The following is a 7,672-nucleotide window of genomic DNA, read 5'->3' as shown; positions in this document are numbered from 1 at the left end:
GCACTCTCCAAATGTCATCTTTCCAGATTCCCCTATTTTTTATTCAAAAATTTTATTTAACAACTTTCACTATGTAAATGCCAGATGTATAAAATTGAACATGATGCTAAACTCTATCTCAAGGAACTAGCACATGCTTGACAGAAAACTTTGAATGTTGTAGCATCTTTCTTTAGTTTTAACATTGGATTGCTTTTTAAAGTGAAATGTACATATTGAAAAATTCAAATTTTATCCATGTGGAGCTCAATGAATTCTCACAAGGTGAACGAACTCATGTAAGCTATAGCTGCGCGGAAGAACAGGCTCCATTGGCTTTCTGCCTCTTTCCTTTTCTATGTCTCATCTGGGTAAGCACTCAAGTCCTAGGTTAGCTTTGTTTACTTTTCTTCTTTATATGATTAGAATAATACAGCATGTATTTTGTGTCTCTTTTTGTTTTTATAAATGATGTATCTGGATTTTACTGTCAATAGTACTGCCAAGTATAGATTCTTTATTCTCAGGAATGTTTATCTTCCTGTGTTAATATATGACAATTATTCATCTTTTCCACCAGTTATAAGCATTTGCATGTCACAGTTTGTACTATCATAAACAATGCAACTTTGAGCACACTACTATGTGTATTTTGACAAACTAATATACACGTCTTTGATGCATATATACCCAATTCAGAATTTATGCATTCATTCAGTTCACTGGATACATTCAAACTTTTTTTTCCAAAGAAATGATATCGGTTTCATTTTCTTACTTTTTAAAAAGATTTATTTATTTGAAATCTTGAATTACAGCGAGAGAAGAAGAGATAGAGGGAGAAAGAGAGAAATCTCATCTCCTGGTTTATTGCCCACAAGTGTTACCTGAATGCTCCCCCAGATTCCAGGGACCCTGACACTTAGGCCATCTTCCATTGCTTTACTGGGCCACTGGGCAGGAGCTTGATTGCAAGCACAGGTGCCATAAAGCAAAAATGACGTCACAGGTGGCACTTTTATTTTCCTGGGCCTCAATTCTAATCACTGTCTGTTTTAGTTTTATTCAGGTCTACAGAAATTAGTATATGTATTATGAGTATGGAAACATTATGATCAATATCCCTCAGAAAAATTATTCTGGTGATATTTTGTCCTTGTAAAATAGATTGGAAGAGGAAGACAGCAGAGATTGGCAAGTTTGACCACTATGGAAGAACACAAGGGATTAGAATGATACCAAATGGAATAAGAGCGGAGGTGTAGGCATGCATGAGTTGCTATGTGTTGACAGAATCTTTTAAGCCTACAGTGGAGCCAAACAATTTCAAATTTAGAAGTGTAAGTGTATGCGTGAACTGTAAAGCCTAGGGCGTGGGCCTAAGTTGACCCGCCCCAGGTGCAGATCTTGGTGGTAGTAGCAACTATTCAAACGAGAACTTTGAAGGCTGAAGTGGAGAAGGGCTCCATGTGAACAGCAGTTGGACATGAGTCAGTTGGTCCCGAGAGATGGGTGAGCACTATTCCGAAGGCATGGGTGACGGCCTCCGTTGCCCTTGGCCAATCGAGAGGAAGTCAGGTTCAGATCCCCGAATCTGGAGTGGCGGAGATGGGAAGAAGTGTTAAGTGTGGTGAGGATGGTGGGTTACAATAAAAATCACATTGAAACAAATTTATTTGGAGACGAAATATTTTTAAATCTGTGCATTTGCAGGGAGTGGGAGTGGGTGTTAAGAAAGTTCGTGGAAATGAAATTATGCTTAAAATGATGAAAGCATTTTCAAATGTTTGAACCCAAATTTATTCTTCAATCCAAGATTCCATAACGTTTTGGAAATGTCGTTATACACAACTCCATTCTTTCTTATTTCCCCTTCCTTCATGTCCTGAAATGATCCCACAAGTTTCCTGAAGCGTGTACATTGAAAAATAAGGGGGCACATATTTTTACACATAACTAGTAGCAGAGCGATTTTAATAACATAGGGTGCAATAATATAAAACACCCTTTGGGAGGAATCTGCAATTACTGTATGTCACTTCACTTGACTGTATTATTTTTATTTTATGTCACACACAACTTCTTTAAAGGAGCTAATCGAGACTGACAGCGCCTGGGCCAAGTTCCTCCCTCTGAGGCAAACAAGCCCACACTCACTTCTTTATGCCTAGTCAGAGTTACACCCACCCAGTGCTAAAATCTACAAATCTCTATTGCAATAGCCCAGTAGCAGCACTTTCCTCGGCCCATCCTCCATTGTGTCTAGGAAGGAAAGTGCTCTTTGATGTCCTAGTGTTGTAGGGTTTTTGAACCCCGAATACTGCAGCAACCTCAAATTCTTGTCTCGCAGGAAAGAAGAATTTTCATGCTTAGTTTAGTTTTAAAGTAAGATTTATTAGAAAAGCTGAGAAAGGAGACTCCCGCCCTAGTGACGGGAGGGGGTTCTGAGATAGAAAAGACCCTTATCCCCTGCCATAGTGGCAGGAGAAAAAGCTAAAAGACCCTAGTCCCCTGCCATAGTGGCAGGAGGAAAAGCTAGAGAGAAAAACCCTAGTCCCCTGCCATAGTGGCAGGAGGAAAAGCTAAGAGAGAAAAACCCGTATTAATGGTGGGGAAAGTATATTTTAAAGATTCCCCTCAAAGATGTTTCTCCATAAACAAAGGAAATTCCTGGTTTCCATGGTACCTGGCCTTGGGAGAAAAGGCCAGAAAGGTGTCACTGGCCAACTTCCTTGGTCCCTTTCTAATGATAAAGAGGCCAGTCTGAAGCCCTCCCCCTTGGCAATGGCTGGAGACAGAATTGGGCAGAGGCTTCAGGTGGGGAATGGATATGTTACTGTCACCCTTGTCTCCTGGGGGAAGCACTCCTGATAAGATATGCATTTGTCTTGGGAGAGACGTGTTCTGGTGAATCCAAGACATGGTGGGGAAAACATGGTGGGGAAAATACCCCTTTATATTTGGGAAGAAGAATGACTTGGGGACCCAGAATACCCTAACTGCCTACCACCCAGTCTAACTCCTCTCACACTAGGAGGGCATGCAGCACCACAAATGCCACACTCTACACAAGTCTCATTGGGAGGTTCAGTCTGCCTGTTTTCTACAGTTTTCTGCCATCCTCTAGCACTGATGAAATTTGTATGTGAACAGACTCTGCCCCTTATGGGCCCATCTGTTCTTGTTGTTAATTCTTCACCTGGAGCCCTAATTATAACTGACTCCAAACAGAAGTGCGTGTGACGTCATTGTCAGGAGATTAGGGTTTCAGGTGGGAAAGAAGGTGTGTGACAGATGGACGTCCCTTGGGCAAAGATCCTGATGTTTTGTCAGTAGGCACTGCATGACAACACAAGAAATACTGAACAAGAAGCAAGGAAAATAGCGTCTAACTAGACAGCTCTTTTTTGTTTTCCTTTTGCTAGCACGCATCATGTGCCAATTATACAGTTATAAGATAGAGGTCTATGCATGGGAACCACATTTTTAATAAGGTTGATTTCTCTATATTCACCATACTGGAGTAGATACTCAATGGGGTCACAGGATGCCAGAGGACTCTCTGATTGCAATATTACATCCTAGAAATAGCTACCGCTAACACTACATCTCTAAGATTGTTCCAATTTCTCTGCATATTATAATCATATAATTCGTTAACCATTCTAATTCTTAAACCTTTACCTGACAGAGTAGGTCTTCCAAGCCAGGAAGAGGTAATGCAAGGTGTCCAAATAGTTGAAAGGGGCATAGTTTTAGTCTGAGTCCCATATCTCCGTGTTAAAGGGCTAAGTTGCAGGAAGGGCTTTTTATTTGTCTACTTGGTGAGTGGGACTTGATGCACATCACCATTCTCACAGACAATGGATTGTGGATAAGCAGACTGTATTGGCATCTGCTACTGTGAGAGGAGTTAGACTGGGTGGTAGGCAGTTAGGGTATTCTGGGTCCCCAAGTCATTCTTCTTCCCAAATATAAAGGGGTATTTTCCCCACCATGTCTTGGATTCACCAGAACACGTCTCTCCCAAGACAAATGCATATCTTATCAGGAGTGCTTCCCCCAGGAGACCAGGGTGACAGTAACATATCTATTCCCCACCTGAAGCCTCCACCCAATTCTGTCTCCAGCCATTGCCAAGGGGGAGGGCTTCAGACTGGCCTCTTTATCATTAGAAAGGGACCAAGGAAGTTGGCCAGTGACACCTTTCTGGCCTTTTGTCCCAAGGCCAGGTACCATGGAAACCAGGAATTTCCTTTGTTTATGGAGAAACATCTTTGAGGAGAACCTTTAAAAGATGCTTTCTCCACCATTGATACGGGTTTTTCTCTCTTAGCTTTTCCTCCTGCCACTATGGCAGGGGACTAGGGTCTTTTTGCTTTTCCTCCTGCCACTATGGCAGGGGGTAAGGGTCTTTTCTATCTCAGAACCCCCTCCTGTCACTAGGGTGGGAGTCTCCTTTCTCAGCTTTTCTAATAAATCTTACTTTAAAACTAAACTGTGTCCGCATGAAAATTCTTCTTTCCTGCGAGACAAGAATTTGAGGTTGCTGCAGTATTCGGGGTTCAAAAACCCTACAACACTACCCTCCAGGAATCCAGTGAATGGAAAAGCTAATTCCTTGTCAAGAAAATTTATCTTCTCTCCCCCTTGTAGGCAAAGTCTATTGCTTATTCTGCTGGGAGAGATGTTCAAAAAATACACTAAAACAGCCTCAAAGATTTTAAGGAAGCTGAATATCCCTCCCAATTGGTCATAAGAGGAAAAAAATAGCTAATAAAGGCAATGGATATCTATAAGCAAAGTAAATAAGCTTTGACCCAGAATGAGTGGCTGTTACCTTCCATCCTCTCAAAACCTGATCCTCAGGTTCTCCCCATGTTGTTTCAGCCAAATGTAGATCTACCCCTTGAATGGACATTCCGGATGAAGGTAAAGTTGCCTTTCACCTGAAGAATGAACACTCCATCCTCCTTAATGTGCACATCCTTTCCATGCATTCGTGTGGAAATCAAACATATTTCTAGTACCAGTATTGTAAATTCAAAGTCAAATTGTAGTATTACTTAGTTGCATCAGACAGCTTTCTGTTTAAGGGCTTTTAGTTTAACTACCAGTGGGGCTAATCTTGACGCCAAACACAATGCCTTTTTTCCTTTGAAATGGCATTTACTTGACCAGCATCTAGACCTCGCCCAAGAGGAATTATCTCAGGGATATTTTGCAAAGACAGGTCTGAATATAGCCTAGAGCTACCCTGACAGGTTCAGAAGACAAAGACATCACTTAACACAGGGAAGGAACATGAAAGCACCAAGGGCAGACCACCTTTGTCAAAGATGATGGTGAATGCCATGCTTTCGTAAGATCATCCAGCTGCGAGATAACTGACACTATTCTCTGTATGCATCCCACAATCATATCTGCACAAAACAGAAGACAAAAGAGGGAAATCCAGGTTAAGCTGGCTGATTTAAATAACTAAGCTTTAAAAAACCAATCCAGGGATAACAGCCATATAGTTAATATGTGATAAACAGACAGATACACATTTGAGATTCATTTTCCACTGACTGCCAGTCTTGGAAGCATTGTCTTTCTGTTCCACTTGCTTCCCCCATTTAACCATACCAATGATAGATTGGGATTTTAATGATATGTGCTTCTCAGTTGCTCTTTGACCTTTCCAGGATGTTCAAATAAAGTAGTTTACATTTCAGAATAAGAGCACATCTAATTGAAAATAGACTGGCCTGAGACTTAAGTTTTATCAACAGCATTTCTCAGAAAATCAGTGCACTGATTTCATAGTCACAAAATATCTCTAATTTCTTTCACATGAATTGGAGCAGGTGTTAAATGACTCTAGCTCATTGACCAAATTAGTTGGCTTCTTGTTTTTTTGTAAATAAAGTTTTAATGGAATACAACCATAACCATTTCCCCCCATTATTATCAGTGGTTGCTTTAATTCAGCTGTGGTACACTGGTTATCTGATGTAGGCATAATGCCCTATAAATCCATAAGTATTTGATATTTTCCCCCTCACAGAATATCTTACCAGTTTAGTGGGAGTACTTTAAAATTGTAGAGTTGATGAACTCTCCTACACATTTACAGTAAGGAAATTATATTTTCTTGCTGTCTTTGAACTCTCTATACGAATGTTAGAAAGCTCCAGGTTTAAGGGTTTAAAGTTCTAAGTTAAAATCTCACATCCATTGCACTTTTATGATTAGCACAAGTTTCAAACTTCTCCTAATTCTATAAAATAAGTTTCAAAATGCTTGTTTCCTGGGCATTGTACATAAATTGTTTTATTATCCAATCTCATGTCCATCCATATCACAACACAATGTCCTTCCTGCTGCTTGATTTAAGATTTTGGTGGCACAGGATTCTTGCTTATTGTGTTATAAAATTCCTTATTTATAGAGTTGGAATAAATTCACTGGAAAGGCTATTCTATCACCTGTATGATGAGAACATCTGGATTTAAACAGTTAATAGTTCATACCAATGATTGACCTCAGTATGTGTAATGTAGTATAATTATTTTTATTTTTTTAATAAAAGAATCAACAAATTTTGTTCTTCTTCATCAGGGTAAAGAAAGAAGGGAAAGGATTATGTTTCAGTGTCGGGATTTACAAGCGCAACCTTTATGCTGATGGAAAAAAATGTCAGCACTGTTTTGACAAAAGCCTTTAAAGCAAATATTTTTGTTCCCTTTTTCATAGACATTCAAGTAGAAATCAAAGTGAATATCTGCATAATGATCTCCACCTGATGAATCTGCCTCAGCAATTTTGTGTTTTGTAAATAACTGAGGGTGTCCTAGAAACAGTCACAAAACTTTGTTCATTTATCCTTGGTAATAGCCTTGAAACATATGCTGCAAACACTTTAGATTTCTTTTTGCAGAATAGAAGGCAGAAACCAAAGCACCGATCATCCAGTGGAATACGAATAGTCCTGCCTCACTAAGACGATGTTTGCTTCTTTTCACCGAGTCCTGTCTTCCACCTTCTTTTAGGTGATCTAATGAGATATTTCTACAATTTTCAGACTTTGTGTATGGCCACATAATAAAATTTAATGATGTAGGCAGTCCATACTAATGAATGTCTTATTTATCTTGTCTTGCAATTGCTTGTTAATGATTAAGATTCTATTTTCCAATAGAAAATGCATAAATATTATAAAGCAAGAATAGACTGGTTGCTAACTTAAATATTTTTTTTTTTACTTTAGCCCTGCTTTTTCACTTCTCTAGAGAATGCAGATGTATGTTAAAATATATTTAAAGCCTTTGGGGGTCTCAAAATATTTTATTCCCTGGGGACCTATTAGAATTTTCCCATTTCAGGTACTAGGGATATAATTTTTTTTTCCAGCTTAATTTCTTCTCCTTATGCAAGATGGGTTTGGGGGATAATGGCAGCTGATGTTCCAGGGGTAGCTATGTTGGAAGTGGAGAAAAGAGAGGAAGTACCATAGTGACCTCTGCTCTATTGGAAAGGCTTGGTTCCCAAGTGATGGGAGTAGTTTCTGCCACAGGATTGGACATTCTGGTTAGCCACAGGAGCAGGAGGAATCAAGAGAAGTCCTATGATTCTGTAGTAAGGAAAGTATTTATTATGCATCGTGAGACTTCTAATTGTATCCAACTTCAACATCAGTTGTTTAATC

The sequence above is a fragment of the Ochotona princeps genome, chromosome 18 (genome assembly GCF_030435755.1).
Source record: "Ochotona princeps isolate mOchPri1 chromosome 18, mOchPri1.hap1, whole genome shotgun sequence".
Taxonomy (NCBI): domain Eukaryota; kingdom Metazoa; phylum Chordata; class Mammalia; order Lagomorpha; family Ochotonidae; genus Ochotona; species Ochotona princeps.
This window is presented reverse-complemented; position numbering follows the sequence as displayed.